The sequence below is a fragment of the Canis aureus genome, chromosome X (assembly GCF_053574225.1).
Source record: "Canis aureus isolate CA01 chromosome X, VMU_Caureus_v.1.0, whole genome shotgun sequence".
NCBI classification, from domain to species: domain Eukaryota; kingdom Metazoa; phylum Chordata; class Mammalia; order Carnivora; family Canidae; genus Canis; species Canis aureus.
Genome location: NC_135649.1, coordinates 61492370 through 61517486, shown reverse-complemented (window position 1 = coordinate 61517486; position 25117 = coordinate 61492370). Strand labels below are relative to the sequence as shown.

The window sequence follows — 25117 nt, the reverse complement described above, 5'->3', positions numbered from 1 at the left end:
ACCTATTTAACATATGCCCCTACCCACCTCTATTCTGGTAACCATCAGTTTGTTCTCTATAGTTAAGATTCAGTTTCTTCGCCAGGACACCTGCACCCCGATGTTTCTAGCAGCAATGGCCACGATAGCCAAACTGTGGAAGGAGCCTCGGTGTCCAACGAAAGATGAATGGATAAAGAAGATGTGGTTTATGTATACAATGGAATATTACTCAGCTATTAGAAATGACAAATACCCACCATTTGCTTCAACGTGGATGGAACTGGAGGGTATTATGCTGAGTGAAGTAAGTCAGTCGGAGAAGGACAAACATTATATGTTCTCATTCATTTGGGGAATATAAATAATAGTGAAAGGGAATATAAGGGAAGGGGGAAGAAATGTGTGGGAAATATCAGAAAGGGAGACAGAACATAAAGACTGCTAACTCTGGGAAACGAACTAGGGGTGGTGGAAGGGGAGGAGGGCGGGGGGTGGGAGTGAATGGGTGACGGGCACTGGGTGTTATTCTGTATGTTAGAAAATTGAACACCAATTAAAAAAAATAAATAAAAAAAAATAAAACTGGAAAAAAAAAAAAGATTCAGTTTCTTGATTTGCCCCTCCCCCCAGTCCCTTTGCTTGTTTTTCTTTTTGTTAAATACCACATATGTGTGAAATCATATGGCATTTGTCTTTCTGTGATTTATTTCACTTAGCATGGTATTTTCCAGCTTCATTCATGTTGTTCCAAAAGGCAAGATTTCATTATCTTTATGGCTCAGTAATATTCCATTGTATCTGGATATCATATTTTCTTTATCCATTCTTCAGTATATGAACACTAGAGCTGTTTCCATGATTTGGCTGTTGTAGATAATGCTACCATTAACATTGAGGTGCACGTATCCTATTGAATTAGTATTTTTGTATTCTTTGGGTAAATATCTAGCAGTACAATTGCTGGATAGTAGAGGAGTTAAGAAGAATTAATACGTAGTCTTCTCAAACTATTCAAAAAAAAATACAAAAGGAGGGAAAACTTCCAAAATCATTCTACCAGGCCAGCGTTATCCTTATTCCAAAACCAAATAAACACACCACTAAAAGATAAAACTAAAGGCCAATACCTCTGAGAAACACTGATGCAAGAATTCTCAATAAAATAGTATCAAAACAGATCCAACAGTACATTAAAAAAATCATTCATTATGATCAAGTTGGATTTATTCTTGGTTTGTAAGGGTGGTTCATTATTCACAAGCCAATCAACATGATATATTACATTAATAAAAGAAAGTATAATAAGAACCATATGATCATTTCAATTGATGCACAACAATAATTTCTCAAAGTACAACATATATTTATGATAAAAATCTTCAAAAAGCAGGTTTAGAGGGAACATACCTCAATATCATAAGACTATATATGAGAAACCCAGAACTAATACCATCTTCAATTGGAGAAAGACTGAGATCTTTTCCTCTACGGTTAGGAACAAGACAGGGATGCCCACTCTCAATACTGTTAAACATAGTACGGGAAGTCCTAGCCTCAACAATCAAACAACCACAAGAAAAATAAAATTGTATTCAAATCAATAAGGAAGAAGTCAAACTTTCACTATCTGCAGATGATATGATATTATATATAGAAAGCCTGAAAAATTCCACCAAAAAAAAAACTGCTACAACTAATACATGAATTCAGTAATGTCACAGGATACAAAATCAACATACAGAAATCTGTTGCATTTCTATACACCAATAATTAAGCAGCAGAAAGATAAATCGAGGTATCAATCTCATTTAAAATTACGTCAAAACTCATTAATTTACCTAAGAATAAACCTAATCAAAGAGGTGAAATGTCTCTACTCTAAAAACTATGAAACGTTTGTGAAAGACATTGTAGATTACACAAATAAATGGAAAGACATTCCAAGTCCATGACCTGTAAAAATGAATCTTGTGTCTGGGTGGCACCATGGGTTAAGTGTCTAACTTTTGATTCTAGTTCAAGTCATGATCTCAGGGCTGTGAGACTGAGCCCTGTTGTTGGGCTCCATGCTGGGCATGGAGCCACCTTAAGATTCTCTCTCTCCCTATTCCTCTTCCTCATCTTTCTCTCTCCCCCTTTCTAAAAAAATGATAAAAACAAATAAACAAATAAATAAATAAAAACTTCTGCTCAGAGAAGGAAATAATCACCAAAATTAAAAGGAAATCTACTGAATGGGAGAAGATATTTTCAAATAACATATATAATAAAGTTAGCATCCAAAATATATAAAAAGCTTATAGAACTTCATACCCCCAAAAAACGAATGATCCAATTAAAAATGGGCAGAAATCAAAAAAAAAAAAAAATAAATAAATAAAATAAAATAAAATAAAAAAATAAAAAAAATAAAAAATAAAAAAAAATGGGCAGAAATCATGAAAAGACATTTTAAAAAATAAGACATACAGACAGCTGGCACAGGAAAAGATGCTCAACATCATTAGGAAAATGTAAATCAAAACTGCTGTGAGATATCTATCACCTCGCATGTCTCAGAATAGCCTAAATCAACAACACAAGAAACAGGAGGTATTAGCAAGGATGTGGAGAAAAGGAAACCCCTCTTGCACTGTTTGTAGGAGTGCAAACAGGTGTAGCCACTCTGGAAAAGAGAGTGGAGTTTCCTCAAAAATTCAAAAGTAGAACTACCTTATGGTCCATCAATTATACTATTAAGTATTTACTCAAACTATACAAAAATACTAATTCAAAGGAGTACATGCTCCTGGATGTTTAAAGCAGCGTTATCTACAAGAGCCAAATCATGGAAACAGCCCAAGTGTTCACTGATAGAGGAATGGATAAAGAATAAAGAAGATACATAATTACTCAGCCATAAAAAATTCAATTTTGCAATTTGTAATGACAGTGATGGAACTAAGAGAGTATTATGTTCAGTGAAAAAGTCAGTCAGAGAAAGACAAATAGCATATTACTTCACTCATATGTGGAATGTAAAAAATTGAAAAAAGGTACAAAAAAAGAGAGAGAGGCAAACCAAGAAGAAATGTGTGGGAAATATCAGAAAGGGAAACAGAAAATAAAGACTCCTAACTCTGGGAAACGAACTAGGGGTGGTGGAAGGGGAGGAGGGCGGGGGGTGAGGGTGAATGGGTGACCGGCACTGAGGGGGCACTTGACGGGATGAGCACTGGGTGTTATTCTGTATGTTCGCAAATTGAACACCAATAAAAATAAATTTATTATAAAAAAAAGTAGAGTGTTGTCTATAGAGTGTTGTCTATAGAGAAAAAGCTGATACCAGAATGGAATCCATGCCAGAGTTTTCCCTCATGGAAAAGTGCTTAGCAGAGGAATCAGGCAGAATCCTAGGAGGGGCAGTGAAGCCTCAAGATTCCCAGAGTCACTATAAGAGGAGAGGTACCGGGGAAAGCTTACTACAAAACCAAGGTCCGAAAATGGTAAAGGGCTGGAGCGACACAGCCCTCTGGGGGATTTGGAAGAAGCAAGTCAGTTAGGTAGGCCAGCTGTGGACTGAGGTGGTTGTGCCCCCATTCTCTTCGGGAGAGGCGGTCCCCAGGAGTGCAGGTCCAGCAGCACAAGGCCCTGGATTCCAGGGTGCCCAAGTGGACAAAACTGGCGATCCTACATTCCCCAGGGACACACGGAAGCAAGGAGTTCACAGGAAAGCAAGAACTCTCCTCCCACTGGGCACCCCCCAACTTTACAAATCACTGTACCTGTGCCTGCTCCTGGGAGCATCTCTGAAAGTGAGGACTGGAGACTATGGTTAGTTACTCGTGGGAAGATCAACTCCAGAGCTGGAAATCTGACCACAACCATTGTTGTTTCTCCTCTTTGTTTCAACTTATGCCTGGGAGAGGCAGGGCCTCTACACAATAAAGGCTTCACAGAATAAACAGCTCATACTCAGCCCAGAGTCAGGCAAGGGCAGGCATCTCTGCCCAGGCACAGACACTTGAGAATCAGTACAGCAGACCCCTGCCCCAGACCAGCTAGAAGAACAAGGGGAGAGCAACTTTATTGATCAAGCAGTACTGGAAAGCTCCAGAACTAAGGGAAAATAGTATATAGAACTACAGGGTCTTTTGTTTTCCTTTTTTCTTTTCCATTACAACTCATTTTTTTTAATTTATAAATTTATTTTTTATGGTGTTCAATTTGCCAACATATAGAATAACACCCAATGCTCATCCCATCAAGTGCCCCCCTCAGTGCTCGTCACCCAGTCACCCCCACCCCCCGCCCACCTCCCCTTCCACCACCCCTAGTTCGTTTCCCAGAGTTAGGAGTCTCTCATGTTCTGTCTCCCTTTCTTACAACTTATTTTTATATCAGACTAAAGATTTCCAAGGCAGGAAACCACAAATGTTGGAGAGGATGCAGAGAAAAGGGAACCCTCTTACACTGTTGGTGGGAATGTGAACTGGTGCAGCCACTCTGGAAAACTGTGTGGAGGTTCCTCAAAGAATTAAAAATAGACCTGCCCTACGATCCAGCAATTGCACTGTTGGGGATTTACCCCAAAGATAGCGATGCAATGAAACGCCTGGACAGCTGCACCCCGATGTTTATAGCAGCAATGTCCACAATAGCCACACTGTGGAAGGAGCCTCAGTGTCCATCGAAAGATGAATGGATAAACAAGATGTGGTTTATGTATACAATGGAATATTACTCAGCCATTAGAAACGACAAATACCCACCATTTGCTTCAACGTGGATGGAACTGGAGGGTATTATGCTGAGTGAAGTAAGTCAATCAGAGAAGGACAAACATTATATGTTCTCATTCATTTGGGGAATATAAATAATAGTGAAAGGGAATGTAAGGGAAGGGAGAAGAAATGTGTGGGAAATATCAGAAAGGGAAACAGAAAATAAAGACTCCTAACTCTGGGAAACGAACTAGGGGTGGTGGAAGGGGAGGAGGGCGGGGGGTGAGGGTGAATGGGTGAAGGGCACTGAGGGGGGCACTTGACGGGATGAGCACTGGGTGTTATTCTGTATGTTCGCAAATTGAACACCAATAAAAAATAAATTTATTATAAAAAAAAGATTTCCAATATATTTTTCTCTTTTCCCACCTTAACTGCAACATTTTATCAGCTCTTCATTTTCTATAATTACATGTCTTAGATATATTTTTAACTTCTGGATTCCCTTCTGCATATTCAATTTAATTTTGGCAAATATATGAGATATGGGTTTTTGTTTTTTGTTTTTTGTTTTTTATTTTTCTGCCTTATTTTGTTTTACAATGGTGGAATTTAGTACCTTCCAAAAGAGGACCAACATACACCAAGAACCAAGTGGAACACCCTGTTGTTTAATTCTATGATATTATATTCTCTCTTTCTTCCTACTCTGCCCTCCTCTTTTATATTGTTTATGTTCTGGTGGTCAATGTTGGAGCTTGCTATAAGTATCGCTGTTTTATATAAATTTGGGATTGAGAATCTCCTAACATACAGAACAAAATATACTCAGAACCAAGAGGATCACCCTCTAAGACCCCTCAGGTAGATTACATTCTCTCTCGACTACCACTTCCTCACCACCAGAATCCCCCCGCTTTTTTCTCTTTTCATGACTTTTTTTTCTTTTTCTTTTTTCCACTTTGTTTTTGGTTTTTGGCCTTTTATTTTTACTTTGTTTCAAAATTTTGATTTTTTCTTTAGTGGTCCTTTTGTTTTATTTTGCTGTGTTCTTCTTTTTCTTTTATTTTCTGGTCTCTGACCTCTTCAGAATCATCTAGAGTGTGTTTTGATTATGTCGTGGTTGATATATTTGACTCAGCCCGCTCATACAGCCACTATGCACTGGACAAAATGACTAGAAGGAAGAATTCACCACCAGAAATGGTACTCTCTGCCATAGAATTACAGAATTTGAATTTCAATACAATGTCAGAAGGTCAATTCAGAAGTACAATTATAAAGATACTTGTGGCTCTGGAGAAAAGCGTAAAGGACTCTAGAGACATTGTGACTGTAGAATTGAGATCTAATCAGGCCAAACTTTAAAATAGATTAAATGACATGAAAACCCAACTGAATGATCTAACTGCTAGGGTTAATGAGGTGGAAGAGAGAGTGTGACATAGAAGATAAGTTGATGATAAGGAAGGAAACTGAGGAAAAAAAGGAAAAACTATTAAGAGCCCCTGAGGAAAGATTTAGGGAAATAAATGATAGCTTGAGAAGGAAGAATATACATCTAATTGTGATTCCAGAAGAGGCTGAGAAAGGACCACAAAGTATATGCAAACAAATAATAGCTGAGAACTTCCCAAATCTGGGGAAGGAAGCAGGCATTCAGAAAGAAGAAATAGAGAGGAACCCCCAAAAAATAATCAATAAAAACCTTTCAACACCTCAACATTTAATAGTAAATTGAACACCAATAAAAAATAAATTTATAAAAAAAAATAGTGAAACTGTAAATTTCAAAGATAAAGAGAAAAATCTTAAAGCAGATGGGGACAAGAGATTCTTTACTTATATGGGGAGAAATATGAGATAAACAGCAGGTCTCTAAATAAAGACCTGCCAGGCCAGAAAGGGCTGACATGATATATTCAGGGTATTAAATGAGAAGAAGATGCAACCAAGAATAATTTATCCAGCAAGGCTCTCATTCAGAATAGAAGGAGATATAAAAAGCATCCAGTATAGACAGAAACTGAAAGAATATGTGACCACCAAACTGGATGTGCAAGAAATATTAAAGGTGACCATGTAAAAGAGAGAGGGAGCCCAAAGAAACAATCCAAAAAAGCAGGGACTGAATAGTTATTTCAATGACACCAAACTCGTATCTTTCAATAGTTATTCTGAATGTGAGTGGGTTAAATGATCCCATCAAAAGACACAGGGTATCAGACTGGATAAAAAGCAAGACCCATCTATATGCTGTCTACAGGAGACTCATTTTAGACCTAAGGACACCTACAGCCTGAAGATGAAGGGGTGGTGAACCATTTACTATTCAAGTCGTCCTCAAAAGAAAGCTGGGGTTGCAATCCTCATATCAGAAAAATTAAAGTTCATATCAAAGACTGTAATAAAAGATGAAGAGTGACACTAAATCATATTTAAAGGGTCTATCCAACAAGAAGACCTAAAAATCATGAATATTAATGGCCCTATGTGGGAGCTGCCAAGTATATCAATCAATTAATAACCAAAGTAAAGAGATACTTAGATAGTTGTAAGTATGAGACTTCAACACAGCACTTTCAGCAAATGACAGATTTTCTAAGGAAAATATCACCAAGGAAACAAGGGCTTCAAATGATTCACTGGAACAAATAGATTTCACATATATATACAGAATTTTCCTTTCAAACACAATTGAATACACATTTTTCTCAAGTGCACATGGAATTTTCTCCAGAAGAGACCACATACTAGGTCACAAATCAGGTATCAACTGATACCAAAACATTGGGATTGTCCCCTGCATATTTTCAAACCACAATGATTTGAAACTGGAACTCAATGGCAAGATGAAATTTGGAAGAAACGTAAACACATGGAGATTAAAGACCATCCTACTAAAAGATGAATGGATCAACCAGGAAATTAGAGAATAATTAAAAAGATTAATAGAAACTAATGAAAATGAAGATACAATCATTCAAAATCTTTGGCATACAGCAAAAGCAGCCCTAAGAGGGAAATACATAGCAATACAATAATAATTGGAAAAAACTCAAATACACAAGCTAACCTCCCACCTAAAGGAATTAGGAAAAGAACAGCTAGTAAAACCTACACCAAGCAGAAGAAGAGAGATAATAAAGATTCGAGCAGAAATCAATGAAATAGAGACCAGAAAAACTGTAGAACAGATCAACAAAACCAGGAATTGGTCCTTTGAAGGAATTAGTAAGATAGATAAACCCGTAGCCTGGCTTATTAAAATGAAAATAGATTCAAATTAATAAAATCACGAATGAAAGAGGAGAGATCACAACCAATAAAAATGAAAGACAAATAATAATAAAAACATATCATGACCAACTATATGCCAACAAATTAGATTATCTGGAAGAAATGGATACATTTCTGGAAAACCCAAATTACCAAAACTGGAACAGGAAGAAATAGAAAACCTGAAGAGGCCAATAACCAGAAAGGAAATTGAAGCAGTCATCAAAAACATCCCAAGAGGCAAAAGTCCAGGGCCAGATGTCTTCCAAGGGGAATTCTATCAAAAGTATAAAAAGAAATAATGCCTATTCTTCCAAAGCTGTTTCAAAAGATATAAAGGGATATATTACTTCCAAACTTGTTTTATGAGGCCAGCATTACCTTGATTCCAAAACCAAAGACCCTACCAAAAAAGAGAATTAAATACCAATATCCCTGGTGAACACCGATGCAAACATTCTCAACAGGATACTAGCCAATAGGATCCAGCAGTACATTTAGAAGATTATTCGCCATGACCAAGTGGGATTTATACCAAGGATGCAAGGATGGTTAAACACTTGTAAACAATGAACGTGATAGATCATATCAATAAGAAAAAAACAAGAACCATATGATCCTCTCAATACATGCAGAGAAAGTATTTGACAAAATAAAGCACCCATTCCTGATTAAAACTCTTCAAAGTGTAGGGGTAAAGGCAAAATTCCTCAATATCTCAAAAGCCATTTGTGAAAAGCCAAAAGTGAATATCATTCTCAATGGGGAAAAACTGACAGCCTTTCCTCTAAGATCAGGAACATGAGACCGATGTCCAGTCTCACCACTGCTATTCAACATAGTATTGGAAGTCCTAGTCTCAGCAATCAGACAACAAAAAGAAATAAAAGGCATTCATATTGGCAAAGAAGTTCTACTCTCCCTCTTCACAGATGATATGGCACTGTACATAGAAAACCCAAAAGACTCCACCCCAAGATTGCTAGAACTCATACAGCAATTCAGCAATGTGGTAGGATACAAAATCAATGCATGGAAGTCAGTGGCATTTCTGTACACTAACAATGAAACTGAAGAAAGAGAAATTAAGGAATCAATCCCATTTACAATTTCACCCAAAAGCATAAGATACCTAGGAATAAACCTAACCAAAGAGGTAAAGGATCTATACCCTAAAAACTACAGAACACTTCTGAAAGAAATTCAGGAAGACTCAAAGAGATGGAAAAACTTTCCAAGCTCATGGATTGGAAGAATTAATATACTGAAAATTTCTATGCTACCCAGGGCAATTTACATGTTCGGTGCAATCCCTATCAAAATACCATGGACTTTCTTCACAGAGTTGGAACAAATAACCTTAAGTTTTGTATGGAATCAGAAAAGACCCCAAATACACAGAGGAATATTGAAAAAGAAAAAAAAATCAATGTCAGGGACCTCCCAATGTTGGATTTCATGCTGTATTACAAAGCTGTGATCATCAAGACAGTATGGTACTGGCAAAGAAAAAAAAAACAGACATATAGATCAGTGCAAGAGAATACAGAACTCAGATATGGGCACTCTAGTCTGTGGTCAACTTATATTCAACAAAGCAGGAAAGAATATCCACTGGAAAAATGACAGTCACTTCAATAAATATTGTTGGGAAAATTGTACAACCACATGCAGAATGAAACTAGACCATTCTCTTAGACCATTCTATTACACCATACACAGAGATAAACTCAAAATTGTTGAAAGATCTAAATGTGAGACAAGAATCCATCTAAATACTAAAGGAGAACACAGGCAACACCCTTTTTGAACTGGGCCACAGCAACTTCTTGCAAGATACATCTGTGAAGGCAAGGGAAACAAAAGCAAAAATGAACTATTAGGACTTAATCAGGATAAAAACCTTCTGCACAGCAAAAAACAAAACAAAACAAAAACTGTCAACAAAACTAAAAGACAACCTACAGAATGGGAGAAGATATTTGCAAATGACCTATCAGATAAAGGACTAGTATCCAAGATCTATAAAGAACTTGTTAAACTCAATAGCAAAGAAACAAACAATCCAATCATGAATTGCACAAAAGTTGTGAACAGAAAGTTTACCAAAGAAGACATACACATGGCCAACAAGCATATGAGAAAATGCTCTGCATCACTTGTCATCAGGGAAATACAAATCAAAACCACAATGAGATACCACCTCACACAAGTGAATGGTGAATATTAACAAGACGTTAAACAACAAATGTTGGAGAGGATGTGGAGAAAGGGGAACCCTCTTACACTGTTGGTGGGAATGTGAACTGGTACAGCACTCTGGAAGAGTGTGTGAAGGTTCCTCAAAGAGTCAAAAATAGAACTACCCTACAACCCACCAATTGCACTGCTGGGGATTTACCTCAAAGATACCGATGCAGTGAAACGGCAGAATACCTGCTCCCTGATATTCATAGCATCAATGTCCACAATACCAAACTGTGGAAGGAGCCATGATGTTTTTCAGCATATGAATGGATAAAGATGTGATATATATATATATATATATATATATATATATATATATATATATATATATTATATATATAATATACATTTGTATTTTATATTTTATAAAAAATTTATATATTATATAATGGAATATTATTCAGCCATCAGAAAGGACGAATACCCACCATTTGCTTCAATGTGGGTGGAACTGGAGGATATTATGCTGAGTGATATAAGTCAATCGGAGAAGGACAACCATCATATGGTTTCACTCATATGGGGAATATATGAAAGAGTGAACAGGATCATAAGGGAAAGGGGGGAAAACTGAGTGGGAAAAATTAGAGAAAGATCCAAACCATTAAAGTATCCCAACTCTAGGAAACTAACAAATGATTTCAGAAGGGGAGGTGGGCAGGGGGTTGGGGTAACTTGGTGACAGGTTTCGAGGATGGCACTTGATGAGATGAGCACTGGGTGTTATACTATATTATGGCAAATTGAACTTAAAAAATGCTGAGAAGTAACTGGGTACATTTATAGTTCTAATCAGAAAGTTTTCATGAGTCTAATGTATATATAAGTGTCCATCTCTTCTCCACATTCTAAGGTATTGTATTTTTTTTCAATGTGTTACTCAAATGACATTAATTAAAGCACAGTCCAAAACACTTCTTTGAAAGCTGACTTGATTTTATATAGAATTTGTGTAGGTTGAGAAAAGTTTATATCCTTTAACCAATAACTTTAAAATAAATCTCTATGACAGTTGAATATATATATTAAAATAATTAGGGATCCCTGGGTGGCGCAGCGGTTTGGCGCCTGCCTTTGGCCCAGGGCGCGATCCTGGAGACCCGGGATCGAATCCCACATCAGGCTCCCGGTGCATGGAGGCTGCTTCTCCCTCTGCCTATGTCTCTGCCTCTCTCTCTCTCTCTCTGTGACTATCATAAATAAATAAAAATTAAAAAAAATAAAATAAATAAAATAATTATACATTTGTATAAATTTTTACTCTTTCAAATACTTTCATATATACCTTATAATATTGTCTTGATAATAACTGTGAAGAAGGCAAAGGAATATTATTTTCACTATTTAATAGGTAATTTGAGAACTAGGAATGACAAATAAATTACCTGATTTTATTACAAAGTTAATGATTTATCTTGATGAGCACTGAATAATGTATAGAACTGTCGAATCATTTTATTGTACACCTGAAACTAATATAATCCTATGTTATTTATAAAGAAAAAGAAAGAAAGGAAAGAAAAGAAAGAGGAAAGAAAGAAGAAAGAAAGAAAGAAAGAAAGAAAGAAAGAAAGAAAGAAAGAAAGAAAGAAAGAAAGAAAGTAAGTTAGTTAATGAGAAAATTAATGACAGGACTGGAATCCAAGTCTCCTTACTCCTGGTCCCATTGTCTATCCTTCGAGTAACAGTATCTCCCTAAACTACTTTGAGTTTTATGTAGGAGACAATTCTTCATTTGAATTTCATTGTACATTGCCTGAATGAGTTCTTTTATGTTACAGGAATATGCCACACTCTTTTGTTAATAAAATGATTGGAGAAGCCTTCCTATTTGAACTCCTATATCAAGAATAAAATTATATAAAATTTTGCAAACCACAACATGTATGATTTCAAATGATGGGAAAAATGGAAAAAGCAGTGTTTAGATATAGAAGACAATTCACTTTCCTCTGATTAAATGTAAAATTAAGAGAAGATTGTAAAAGAAAGTTTAACAGAGCAGAGTAATGATACAAATAAAATAAAATCTGTGGTTAAGACAACTGTAGCAAAATGCAAAAGTGCATCCCTTTTTGGAAATACTGTGGCATTTTCCATTTCAAAGTTAGTACAGCAGAATCAAAGAAAACCGAACTTGGTGATGTACAAGTATTTGCCAGAATTATCCTGACCTACAGATTAGAGGAAATCATGTGAGGAACATGCATGACTTGGGCCACTTTGTGAGACATGCTCTTGATGATGCTTTTAATGGTCCCCTCTTACCTTCAGTAGATACAACACTGGGTCATTCTTCTATCATTGAGACTCTTGAGAAACTACTTGTCTCAGAACTGTTGAATGCAGATGAAATTCAAGAAAAAAAGTATGTTGTTTCATAAACAGCCTCTCTCTAGTTCTATACTTAGTAGTTATATGGGGCAAAAAAGTATATGAACTCCACAAACAGTTTTTGGAGGAAAATCTCAGTAAAGTGCCACTCTATAATCAATTTTATGGCTCCCCATTGGTTATGGAATAATGTAAATCAAATTAGCTTTCAAAAATCTCAAGAACAGAACATAGAGGCATCAAAATTGTGGGAAATTCTTCCATATTCTCTGTAAAGATGTATTTTCTCCAATACTTCCCATGGACATAGTTCTAAATTCATCACTCCTAATATACAAATACCAAACCAAGGAAATAGGGATCTTATATCACATCTATAATAGAAACCAACAGGTTAGCTAAATTGACTTAAACTAGAATAACAATACTCTTCTCTGGATTATCATGTCACATAATACTTCTTTTGTGTGGCCATTACATTTTTGGGGAAATTATTTGACCAGTGATACATCTGAATTTTTGAAGGAGACAATTTTTTTTGTTTTTATGTTAGATGATATTTTAATTCCAAAATAGTTAACATACAGTGTTACATTAGTTTCAGTTATACAATATAATGACTCAAAAATTCCATACATTACTCAGTGCTAATAATGATAGATGCACGCATAATTCTCCTAACCTATTTCTCCCATTCACCACCCACCTCCCCTGTGGTAATCATCAGTTTGTATTCTATAGTTAAGAGTCTTTTTTTGCCTTGTATTTTTTTCTCCAGTGTTTCTTCGCTCTGTTTCTTAAATTCCACATGTAAGTAATGCAACATGGTATTTGTTTTTTCTTTGACTGGCTTATTTCACTTAGCATTATGCTCTCTAGCTCCATCCATGGAGATGGTTGGAAATGTCAATATTTCATTCTTTTTTATGGCTAAATTATATAATTCATTGTGAAATTTGTGTGTGTGTGTAATTGGTTATATTTTTATCCATTCATCTATCAATGGATACATGCGATAATTCCATAATTTTGCTATTGCTAAATAATGCTGCAGTAAACAGGGATCATATGTCCTTTCAAACTAGTGTTTTTGTATTCTTTCAGTAAATGCTCAGTAGTGGAATTACTGGATCATAGGGTAGTTATACTTCTAATTTTTTGAGGAAACTCCATACTGTCTTCCACAGTGGTTCCACCAATTCGCATTCTCACCAACAGTTCATGAGGGTTCCCTTTTCTCCACTCCTTTCCAACACTTTTTCCTTGTGATTTTGATTTTAGCCATTCTGATGGGTGTGAGATGATATTTCATTGTGGTTTTGATTTTCATTTCCCTGATGAAGAATGATGTGGAGAATCTTTTCATGTGTCTGTTAGCCATTTGTATGTATTCTTTATGAACAGAAAATGTCTGTTCATAACTTCTGCCCATTTTTAAATTGGGTTATTTGGTTTTTTGGGGTGTTGACTTTTATAAGTTCTGCATATATTTTAGACACTAACCCTTTATCAGATACATCATTTGCAAATATCTTCTCAATTGCTTCTTGGTCTTTTGGCTAAGATCAAGTGCAAATATCTTCTCCTATTCAGTAAGTTGTTTTTAGTTTTTTTGGTTGCTTCATTTGTTATACAGAACGTTTTTTAATGTAGTCCCAATAGTTTATTTCTTATCTTGTTTCCCTGGTCTCAGGAGACATACCTAGACAAATGCTGCTATGCCAATGTTAGAGAAATTACTGCCTGTGACCTCTTCTAGGATTGTTATGGTTTCAGGACTCACATTCAGGTCCTTAATCCATTTTGAGTTTATTTTTGTGTATAGTATAAGAATGTGGCCCAGATTTTTTCTTTTGCATTTTGATTTCCAATTTTCCCAATGCCATTTGTTGAAGAGACCTTTTCCCATTTTGTATTCTTGCCTCTTTTGTTAAAAATTAATTGACAACAAAATTGCAGGCTTGTTTCTGGGTTTTCTATTCTCTTCCACTGATCTATGTGTTTATTTTTGTGCCAGTACCATGCCGTTTTGATGTACACTACAGCTTTGTAGTACAACTTGAAATCTGAAATTGTGATACTTCCAGCCTTGGTTTTCCTTTTCAAGATTGTTTTGGTTATTCGAGGTCTTTGGGGGTTCTATACAAATCTTAGGATTATTTGTTCTAGCTCTGTGAAGAATGTTGTTGGAATGTTGGAACAAAAAAATTAAAAAAAGAAAAAAGAAGAAAAAAAAGAATGTTGGAACAAGAATTTTGATATGCACTGCATTAAATCTGTAAACCTCTTTGGGTAGTATGGAAATTTTAATGACTTTTGTTCTTCAAATTCATGAAAATGGAATATCGTCCATGTTTTGCTGAGATAATTTTAATAAAGTTTTATGACTGTATTTTCTAATAATTTTGATATCTTAATGGTTTCCACATTTAAGTTTATATATTCTATATATGCTTATCTATTTAATTGCCACCAATATTCCGAATTGATTACCTCCCATTTGCTAATCAGTTTTATTTACCACAAAAGTGGTAAGAGAGTGAGACAAGAAGAGGATTATTGCTCTCATCTACTGAAAGGACCAATAGAAACTATATCATACAGGGGCACTTATTTCTCTACAAAAATCTATAAAGACTTAAAGACTTTTGAGTAGTGCTTATATAATTTCCTTTCATTTTCAACATTCAGAATTATTTATAGAGACAGTCAGAATAGCCTAGGAGAAATTCTTCAAACAAAAGTTGGATTTAAATGTTATTTGAAATATGTAAAGAGCTCTTATGAAAATATGGAGAATTTGCATTTGAAATTTGTTATGGATATGTGACACTTTTGAACTTTTCTGGGACAAATATTAACTGTTTTATACCACTATATAATACATGGTGGTTTTTCAGTGATAGGATGAAGAAAATCATCCAATTAAAGTGAATAAAATGCATAGAGAACCTCCATCTAGAAATGAATAGGCTCTTTTTTCAACTTTTTACACTTCTCAGATTATCCTATATCAAGATCCTGGTTTAGGATAAGTCAGCAGGATATTTTAAAAATTTTGGAATCTAACTTAAATATATAAATGACAAAAACATACCTAAAGGAATGCTACAGTTTATTGCAGACTTGGAAACAAGATGCTATGCTAATAGTTCACAGTTTTCCAAGTTATGGTAAAATGAATGTGTGCACTTTGCTTACAAAATAAAAGCTATTGAGTTGCCTGGGTAGCTCAGTAGATTAAGCATCTGCTCTTGATTTCAGCTCAGGTAATCACGTCAGAGTCATGATATGAAACCACATGTTGGACTTGGTGCTCAGTGTGGAGTCTAATTGAGATTCTCTCTCCCTCTCCATTCCCCTCCCCTGCTTGCACTCTCTCTCTTTCTAAATAAATAAAATATTTTGAAAATTAAAAATGGTATTAATTTCTTATATAGAAATAAGATAACATTATAGATAGGATTGTGCATTAGTAATCACATATTCCCCTGTAGTTGTCTCTTTGGTCTTTGATTAAATTTTATAGAGTAACTTACCATAATCCCCTCACATTTTGTTCTTTTTGGTCACACAATCTTTAGTTAATTCTCATTCTCTTTAAATTTCTTTGATCTAATAATAAGTACCTTTTCTTTTTACTTTCATCATACCTTTCCCCATCATTGTCCATAACCTTCTCAATCTATATACAGTACTCCAACATTTGATTCTGAAGAGACAATGGGTAAAGGTTTTAGAAAAACGGACAGTGTATTGCAGATATTGAAAAATGGCTGTGTATACGTTGTATTATGTAGTACTAAATGTGTTCATTTTAATATGAGTTGCCAAAATGATGAAATATTAATGTTAAACTTCATCATTTCTTTTTTTTTCAAAGTTTTTATTTAAATTCCAGATAGTTAACATACAGGGCAATATTACTTTCAAATGTAAAATGTATTGATTTATCAATTACATACAACACACAATGTTCATCACAAATACCCTAATTAATATCTGTGACATGTGTAACACATACACCCTGTCCACCTGACCTCTAGTAGCCATTCCTTTGTTCTCTACAATTAAGAGTCTGTTGCTTGGTTTGCCTAAATTTTACTCCCCACGGACATTTGTGTTTTTTTTCCTTAAATTCTATATATATGAATAAAATCATATATTATTTGTCTTTCCCTGACTAATTTATTTTGTTTACCATAATAATCTCTAACTCCATCCATACCACCACAACTGACAAAATTATATTGGTTTTTCACCACTGAGTACTATTCCATTTTGTAAACACACTACATTTATTTTTTTTTTTTTTACTGGAGTAAAATTTGCAAGCAAATATAAAACACAGCGGTCATTCAGTCAAGTGCCCCCCATAGTGCTTGTCATCCAGTCAGCCCAACCACCTGCACACCTCCCTTTCCACCACACCTTGTTCGTTTACCAGAGATAAGTGTCTCTCATGTTCTGTCACCCTCACTGTATTTCCCAGACATTTTCTCTCTTTTCCCCTTTATTCCCTTTCACCATTTTTTATATTCCCCAAATGAACGAGATCATATTAATGTTTGTCCTTCTCTGATTGATTTATTTCACTCAGCATAATACCCTCCAGTTCCATCCACGTCGAAGCAAATGGTGGGTATTTGCCATTTCTAATGGCTGAGTAATAGTCCATTGTAAACATATACCGCATCTTCTTTCTCCATTCATCTTTAGATGGACACCAAGGCTCCTTCCACACTATGGCTATTGTGGACATTGCTGCTAGAAACTTCGGGGTTCAGGTGTTCCGGCATTTCACTGTATCTGTATCTTTGGGGTAAAACCCCAACAGTACAATTGCTGGGTCGTAGGGCAGGTCTATTTTTAACTTTTTGAGGAACCTCCACACAGTTTTCCAGAGTGGCTGCACCAGGTCACATTCCCACCAACAGTGCAAGAGGTTTCCCCTTTCTCCACATCCTCTCCAACATTTGTTGCTTCCTGTCTTGTTAATGTTCACCATTCTCACTGGTGTGAGGTGGGATCTCGTTGTGGTTTAGATTTGTATTTCCCTGATGACAAGTGATGCAGAGCATTTTCTCATGTGCTTGTTGGCCATGTCTATGTCTTCCTCTGTGAAATTTCTGTTCATGTCTTTTGCCCATTTCATGATTGGATTTTTTGTTTCTCTGGCTGTTGAGTTTAATAAGTTCTTTATAGATCTTGGATACTAGCCCTTTATCTGATAGGTCATTTGCAAATATCCTCTCCCATTCTGTAGGTTGTCTTTTACTTTCGTTGACGTTTTCTTTTGCTGTGCAAAAGCTTTTTATCTTGATGAAGTCCCAATAGTTCATTTTTGCTTTTGTTTCTCTTGCCTTCATGGATGTATCTTGCAAAAAGTTGCTGTGGCCAAGTTGAAAAAGGGTGTTGCCTGTGTTCTTCTATAGGATTTTGATGGAAACTTGTCTCATATTTAGATCTTTCATCCATTTTGAGTTTATCTTTGTATATGGTGTAAGAGAATGGTCCAGTTTCATTCTTCTGCACGTTGCTGTCCAATTTTCCCAGCACCATTTATTGAAGAGACTGTCTTTTTTCCAGTGGATAGTATTTCCTGCTTTGTCAATTATTAGTTCAACATAAAGTTGAGGGTACACATCTAGACTGTCCATTCTGTTCCATTGATCTATGTGACTGTTTTTGTGCGAACACACTCTATTCATCACCACAGCTTTGTAGTACAACCTAAAATCTGGCAATGTGATGCCACCTGCTATGGTTTCTTTCTTAATATTCCCCTGGCTATTCAGGGTCTTTTCTGATTCCACACAAATCTTAAGATGATTAGTTCCAACTCTCTGAAGAAAGTGCATAGTATTTTGATAAGGATTGGATTAAAGATGTGAACTGTGCTGGGTAACATTGACATTTTCACAATATTAATTCTTCCAATCCATGAATATGGAATATTTTTCCATCTCTTTGTATCTTCGTCAAATTCTTTCAGAAGGGTTCTGTAGTTTTTAGGGTACAGATCCTTTACCTCTTTGCTTTAGGTTTATTCCTAGGTATCTTATGGTTTGGGGTGCAATTGGAAATGGGATTGACTCCTTAATTTCTCTTTCTTCAGTCTCATTGTTAGTGTTTATAAATGACACTGATTTCTGGGCGTTGACTTTGTATCCAGCCACACTGCCAAATTGCTGTATGAGTTCTAGCAATCTTGGGGTGGAGGCTTTTGTGTTTCCTACATACAGTATCTTGTCACCTGCAAAAAGGGAGATTTTGACTTCTTCTCTACCAATGTTGAATGCCTTTGATTTCTTTTTGTTGCCTGATTGGTGAGGCTAGGACTTCTACTACTATGTTGAATTGCAGTGGTGAGAGTGGACATCCCAGTTTTGTTCCTGATCTTGGGAAAGGATCCCAGTGTTTCCCCATTGAGAATGAAATTTGCTGTGGGCTTTTCATAGATGGCTTTTAATATGCTGAGGAATGTTCCCTCTATCCCTACACTCTCAAGAATTTTGATCAGGATTGGATGCTGTATTTTGTCAAATAGTTTCTCTGCATCTATTGAGAGGATCATATGGTTCTTGTTTTTTCTCTTACTGATATGATCAATCACAATGATTGCTTTATGAGTGTTGAACCAGCCTTGCATCCCAGGGATAAATCCCACTTTATGGTGGGATTTATGGTGAATAATCTTCTTAATGTACATTTGGATCCTATTGCCTAGAATCTTGTTGAGAATTTTTGCATTTGTGTTCATCAGGGATATTGGTCTATAATTATCCTTTTTGGTGGGGTGTTTGTCTAATTTTGGCTGTCATTTATTTCCCTTAACCTATTCTCATAATCTTTTGTTTTTCTCCTTTTTCCTCAGTTTCCCTCTTTGCCATTAACTTGTCTTCTATGTCACTCACTCGTTCTTCTACCTTGGTAACCCTCATCGTTAGTACCTCTAGTTTGGATTGCATCTCATTTAACTTATTTTTAATTTCTGCCTAATTAGATCTAAATTCTGCACTCATGAAGTCTCTTGAGTCATTTATGATTTTTTCTAGAGCCACTAGTAGCTTAATAATTGTCCTTCTGAATTGGCTTTCTGACATTGAATTGTTTTTTTTATTTACTTTTTTTTAAATAAAATAATTTTTTATTGGTGTTCAATATGCCAACATACAGAATAACACCCAGTGCTCATCCCGTAAAGTGTCCCTCTCAGTGACCGCCACCCACTCACCCCCACACCCCGCCCTCCTCCCCTTCCACCACCCCTAGTTCTTTTCCGAGAGTTAGGAGTCTTTATGTTCTGTCTCCCTTTCTGATATTTCCTACACATTTCTTCTCCCTTCCCTTCTATTCCCTTTCATTATTATTTATATTCCCCAAATGAATGAGACCATATAATGTTTGTCCTTCTCCGATTGACTTACTTCACTCAGCATAATAACCTCCAGTTCCATCCACGTTGAAGCAAATGGTGAGTATTTGTCGTTTCGAATGGCTGAGTAATATTCCATTGTATACATAAACCACATCTTCTTTATCCATTCATCTTTCGATGGACACCGAGGCTCCTTCCACAGTTTGGCTATTGTGGACATTGCTGCTAGAAACATCGGGTGCAGGTGTCCCAGCGTTTCATTGCATCTGAATATTTGGAGTAAATCCCCAACAGTGCAACTGCTGGGTCGTAGGGCAGGTCTATTTTTAACTCTTTGAGGAACCTCCACACAGTTTCCAGAGTGGCTGCACCAGATCACATTCCCACCAACAGTGGAAGAGGGTTCCCTTTTCTCCGCATCCTCTCCAACATTTGTGGTTTCCTGCCTTGTTAATTTTCCCCATTCTCACTGGTGTGAGGTGGTATCTCATTGTGATTTTGATTTGTATTTCCCTGATGGCAAATGATGCAAAGCATTTTCTCATGTGCATGTTGGCCGTGTCTATGTCTTCCTCTGTGAGATTTCTCTTCATGTCTTTTGCCCATTTCACGTTTGGATTGTTTGTTTCCTTGGTGTTGAGTTTAAGAAGTTCTTCATAGATCTTGGAAACTAGCCCTTTATCTGATACGTCATTTGCAAATATCCTCTCCCATTCTGTAGGTTGTCTTTTAGTTTTGTTGACTGTATCCTTTGCTGTGCAAAAGCTTCTTATCTTGATGAAGTCCCAATAGTTCATTTTTGCTTTTGTTTCTTTTTGCCTTCATGGATATATCTTGCAAGAAGTTACTGTGGCCGAGTTCAAAAAGGGTGTTGCCTGTGTTCTCCTCTAGGATTTTGATGGAATCTTGTCTCATATTTAGATCTTTCACCCATTTTGAGTTTATCTTTGTGTATGGTGTAAGACAATGGTCTAGTTTCATTATTCTGTATGTGGATGTCCAATTTTCCCAGCACCATTTATTGAAGAGACTGTCTTTCTTCCAGTGGATAGTCTTTCCTCCTTTATCGAATATTAGTTGACCATAAAGTTCAGGGTCCACTTCTGGGTTCTCTATTCTGTTCCATTGATCTATGTGTCTGTTCTTGTGCCAGTACCACACTGTCTTGATGACCACAGCTTTGTAGTACAACCTGTAATCTGGCATTATGATGCCCCCAGATATGGTTTTCTTTTTTAAAATTCCCCTGGCTATTCGGGGTCTTTTCTGATTCCACACAAAACTTAAAATAATTTGTTCTAACTCTCTGAAGAACGTCCGTGGTATTTGGATAGGGATTGCATTAAACGTGTAAATTGCCCTGGGTAACATTGACATTTTTACAATATTAATTCTGCTAATCCATGAGCATGGAATATTTTTCCATCTCTTTGTGTCTTCCACAATTTCTTTCAGAAGTGTTCTATAGTTTTTAGGGTATATATCCTTTACCTCTTTGGTTAGGTTTATTCCTAGGTATCTTATGCTTTTGGGTGCAACTGTAAATGGGATTGACTCTTTAATTTCTCTTTCCTCAGTCTCATTGTTAGTGTATAGAAATGCCATTGATTTCTGGGCATTGATTTTGTATCCTGCGATACTACGAAATTGCTGTATGAGTTCTGGCAATCTTGGGGTGGAGGCTTTTGGGTTTTCTACGTAGAGTATCATGTCATCGGCGAAGAGGGAGAGTTTGACTTCTTTGCCAATTTGAATGCCTTTAATGTCTCTTTGTTGTCTGATTGCTGAGGCTAGGACTTCCAATACTATGTTGAACAGCAGTGGTGAGAGTGGACATCCCTGTCTTGTTCCTGATCTTAGGGGAAAGGATTCCAGTGCTTCCCCATTGAGAATGATATTTTCTGTGGGTTTTTCCTACGTGGCTTTTAAGATGTCGAGGGAAGTTCCCTCTATCCCTACACTCTGAAGAGTTTTGATCAGGAATGGATGCTGTATTTTGTCAAATGCTTTCTCTGCATCCAATGAGAGGATCATATGCTTCTTGGTTTTTCTCTTACTGATATGATGAATCACATTGATTGTTTTACGAGTGTTGAACCAGCCTTGTGTCCCGGGGATAAATCCTACTTGGTCATGGTGAATAATTTTCTTAATGTGCTGTTGATTCCTATTGGCTAGTATCTTGCTGAGAATTTTTGCATCCATGGTCATCAGGGATATTGGTCTATAATTCTCCTTTTTGGTGGGGTCTTTGTCTGGTTTTGGAATTAAGGTGACGCTGGCCTCATAGTACAAATTTGGAAGTACTCCATCTCTCTATCTTTCCAAACAGCTTTAGTAGAATAAGTATGATTTCTTCTTTAAACGTTTGATAGAATTCCCCCTGGAAGCCATCTGGCCCTGGACTCTTGTGTCTTGGGATGTTTTTGATGACTGCTTCTATTTCCTCCCTGGTTTTTGGCCTATTCAGTTTTTCTATTTCTTCCTGTTCCAGTTTTGATAGTTTGTGACTTTCCAGGAATGCGTCCATTTGTCCTAGATTGCCTAATTTATTGGCGTATAGCTGTTCATAATATGTTTTTAAAACCATTTGTATTTCCTTGGTGTTGGTAGTGATCTCTCCTTTCTTATTCAGGATTTTATTAATTTGAGTCTCCTCTCTCTTCTTTTTAATAAGGCTGACTAATGGTTTATCTATCTTATTAATTCTTTCAAAGAACCAACTCCTAGTTCTGTTGATCTGTTCCACAGTTCTTCTGGTCTCAATTTCGTTGAGTTCTGCTCGAGTTTTAATTAACTCTCTTCTTCTGCTGGGCGTGGGGTCCATCTGCTGTTTTTTCTCTAGCTCCTTTATGTGTAAGGTTAGCTTTTGTATTTCAGTTCTTTCCAGTTTTTGAATAGATGCTTGTATTGCGATGTATTTTCCCCTTAGGACTGCTTCTGCTGCATCCCAAAGATTTTGAACGGTTGTATCTTCATTCTCATTAGTTTCCATGAATCTTTTTATTCTTCCTTAATTTCCTGGTTGACCCTTTCATCTTTTAGCAGGATGGTCCTTAACCTCCACGTGTTTGGGGTCCTTCCAAACTTCTTGTTGTGATTTAGTTCTAATTTCAAGGCATTATGGTCTCAGAATATGCAGGGACGATCCCAATCTTTTGGTATTGGTTAAGACCTATTTGTGACCCAGTATGTGGTCTATTCTGGAGAAAGTTCCATGTGCACTTGAGACGAATGTGTATTCAGTTGAGTTTGGATATAAAGTTCTGTAGAGGGGGGGAGGAGCAAGATGGCGTAAGAGTAGGGTCTCCAAATCACCTGTCTCCACCAAATTACCTAGAAAACCTTCAAATTATCCTGAAAATCTATCAATTCGGCCTGAGATTTAAAGAGAGAACATCTGGAATGCTACAGTGAGAGGAGTTCGCGCATCTATCAAGGTAGGAAGACGGGGAAAAAGAAATAAAGGAACAAAGGCCTCCAAGGGGGAGGGGCCCCGCGAGGAGCCGGGCTGAGGCCGGGGCGAGTGTCCCCAGGACAGGAGAGCCCCGTCCCGGAGACGCAGGAGCTGCACCGACCTTCCCGGGCGGAAAGGGGCTCCCAGGGAGTTGGAGCAGGACCCAGAAGGGCGAGGATGCCCTCGGGTTCCCTGGGACAGTAACAGCAACTGCGCGCCCAGGAGAGTGCGCCGAGCTCCCTAAGGGCTGCAGCGCGCACGGAAGGGACCCGGAGCAGCTCGGAGGGGCTCGGGTGGAGGGAGAGGCTCCGTGCGGAGGGGGCTGCGCGGTTCCAGGAGCAGCTCGGAGGGGCTCCGGCGGCAGCTACGCGGAGGGAGTTGCGCGGCCCGGGAGCGCGAATCCACCAGCGCAGGCTCCGGAGCACAGGGCGCCGGGACACAGCCCAGGATCCGGCCTCCCCCGGGACAGGCAGAGACCGGGAGGGCCCAGGACAGCAAGGAAGCTCCTGCCCCAGCTGAGCAGATCAGCGGCCCCGCCCCGGAGCCTCCAGGCCCTGCAGACGGAGTTCCTGCCGGAGCTGAATCCAGGTTTCCAAAGCTGGCCCCGCCACTGGAGCTGTTCCTCCTGCGGCCTCACGGGGGAAACAACCCCCACTGAGCCCTGCACCAGGCAGGGGCACAGCAGCTCCCCCAAGTGCTAACACCTGAAAATCAGCACAACAGGCCCCTCCCCCAGAAGACCAGCTAGACGGACAACTTCCAGGAGAAGCCAAGGGACTTAAAGAACACAGAATCAGAAGATACTCCCCCGTGGTTCTTTTTTTTTTTTTTTTTTTTTTTGCTTTTTGATTTGTTTCCTTCCCCCACCCCCTCTTTTTTTCTCCTTTCTATTTCTTTCTCTTTTTCTTCTTTTTTTTCTTTTTTCGTTTTTTTTCTTCCCTTTTTTTTTCTCTTTCTCTTTTCTTTCCTTCTTTCTCTCCTCTCTTTTTCTCTTTTTCCCAAAACAACTTGCTTTTGGCCACTGCACTGAGCAAAATGACTAGAAGGAAAACCTCACCTCAAAAGAAAGAATCAGAAACAGTCCTCTCTCCCACAGAGTTACAAAATCTGGATTACAATTCAATGTCAGAAAGCCAATTCAGAAGCACTATTATACAGCTACTGGTGGCTCTAGAAAAAAGTATAAAGGACTCAAGAGACTTCATGACTACAGAATTTAGAGCTAATCAGGCAGAAATTAAAAATCAATTGAATGAGATGCAATCCAAACTAGAAGTCCTAACGACGAGGGTTAACGAGGTGGAAGAACGAGTGAGTGACATAGAAGACAAGTTGATAGCAAAGAGGGAAACTGAGGAAAAAAGAGACAAACAATTAAAAGACCATGAAGATAGACTAAGGGAAATAAACGACAGCCTGAGAAAGAAAAACCTACGTTTAATTGGGGTTCCCGAGGGCGCCGAAAGGGACAGAGGGCCAGAATATGTATTTGAACAAATTCTAGCTGAAAACTTTCCTAATCTGGGAAGGGAAACAGGCATTCAGATCCAGGAAATAGAGAGATCCCCCCCTAAAATCAATAAAAACCGTTCAACACCTCGACATTTAATAGTGAAGCTTGCAAATTCCAAAGATAAGGAGAAGATCCTTAAAGCAGCAAGAGACAAGAAATCCCTGACTTTTATGGGGAGGAGTATTAGGGTAACAGCAGACCTCTCCACAGAGACCTGGCAG

The 25117-nt window shown here is 37.5% G+C and overlaps 1 protein-coding gene across 2 annotated transcripts in view; it reads left to right on the top strand.

Annotated features, from left to right (window-relative positions):
• The window catches only part of SH3BGRL (SH3 domain binding glutamate rich protein like), a 356563-nt gene that overhangs the window by 185979 nt on the left and 145467 nt on the right, over positions 1-25117 (top strand). The window lies entirely within an intron of this gene.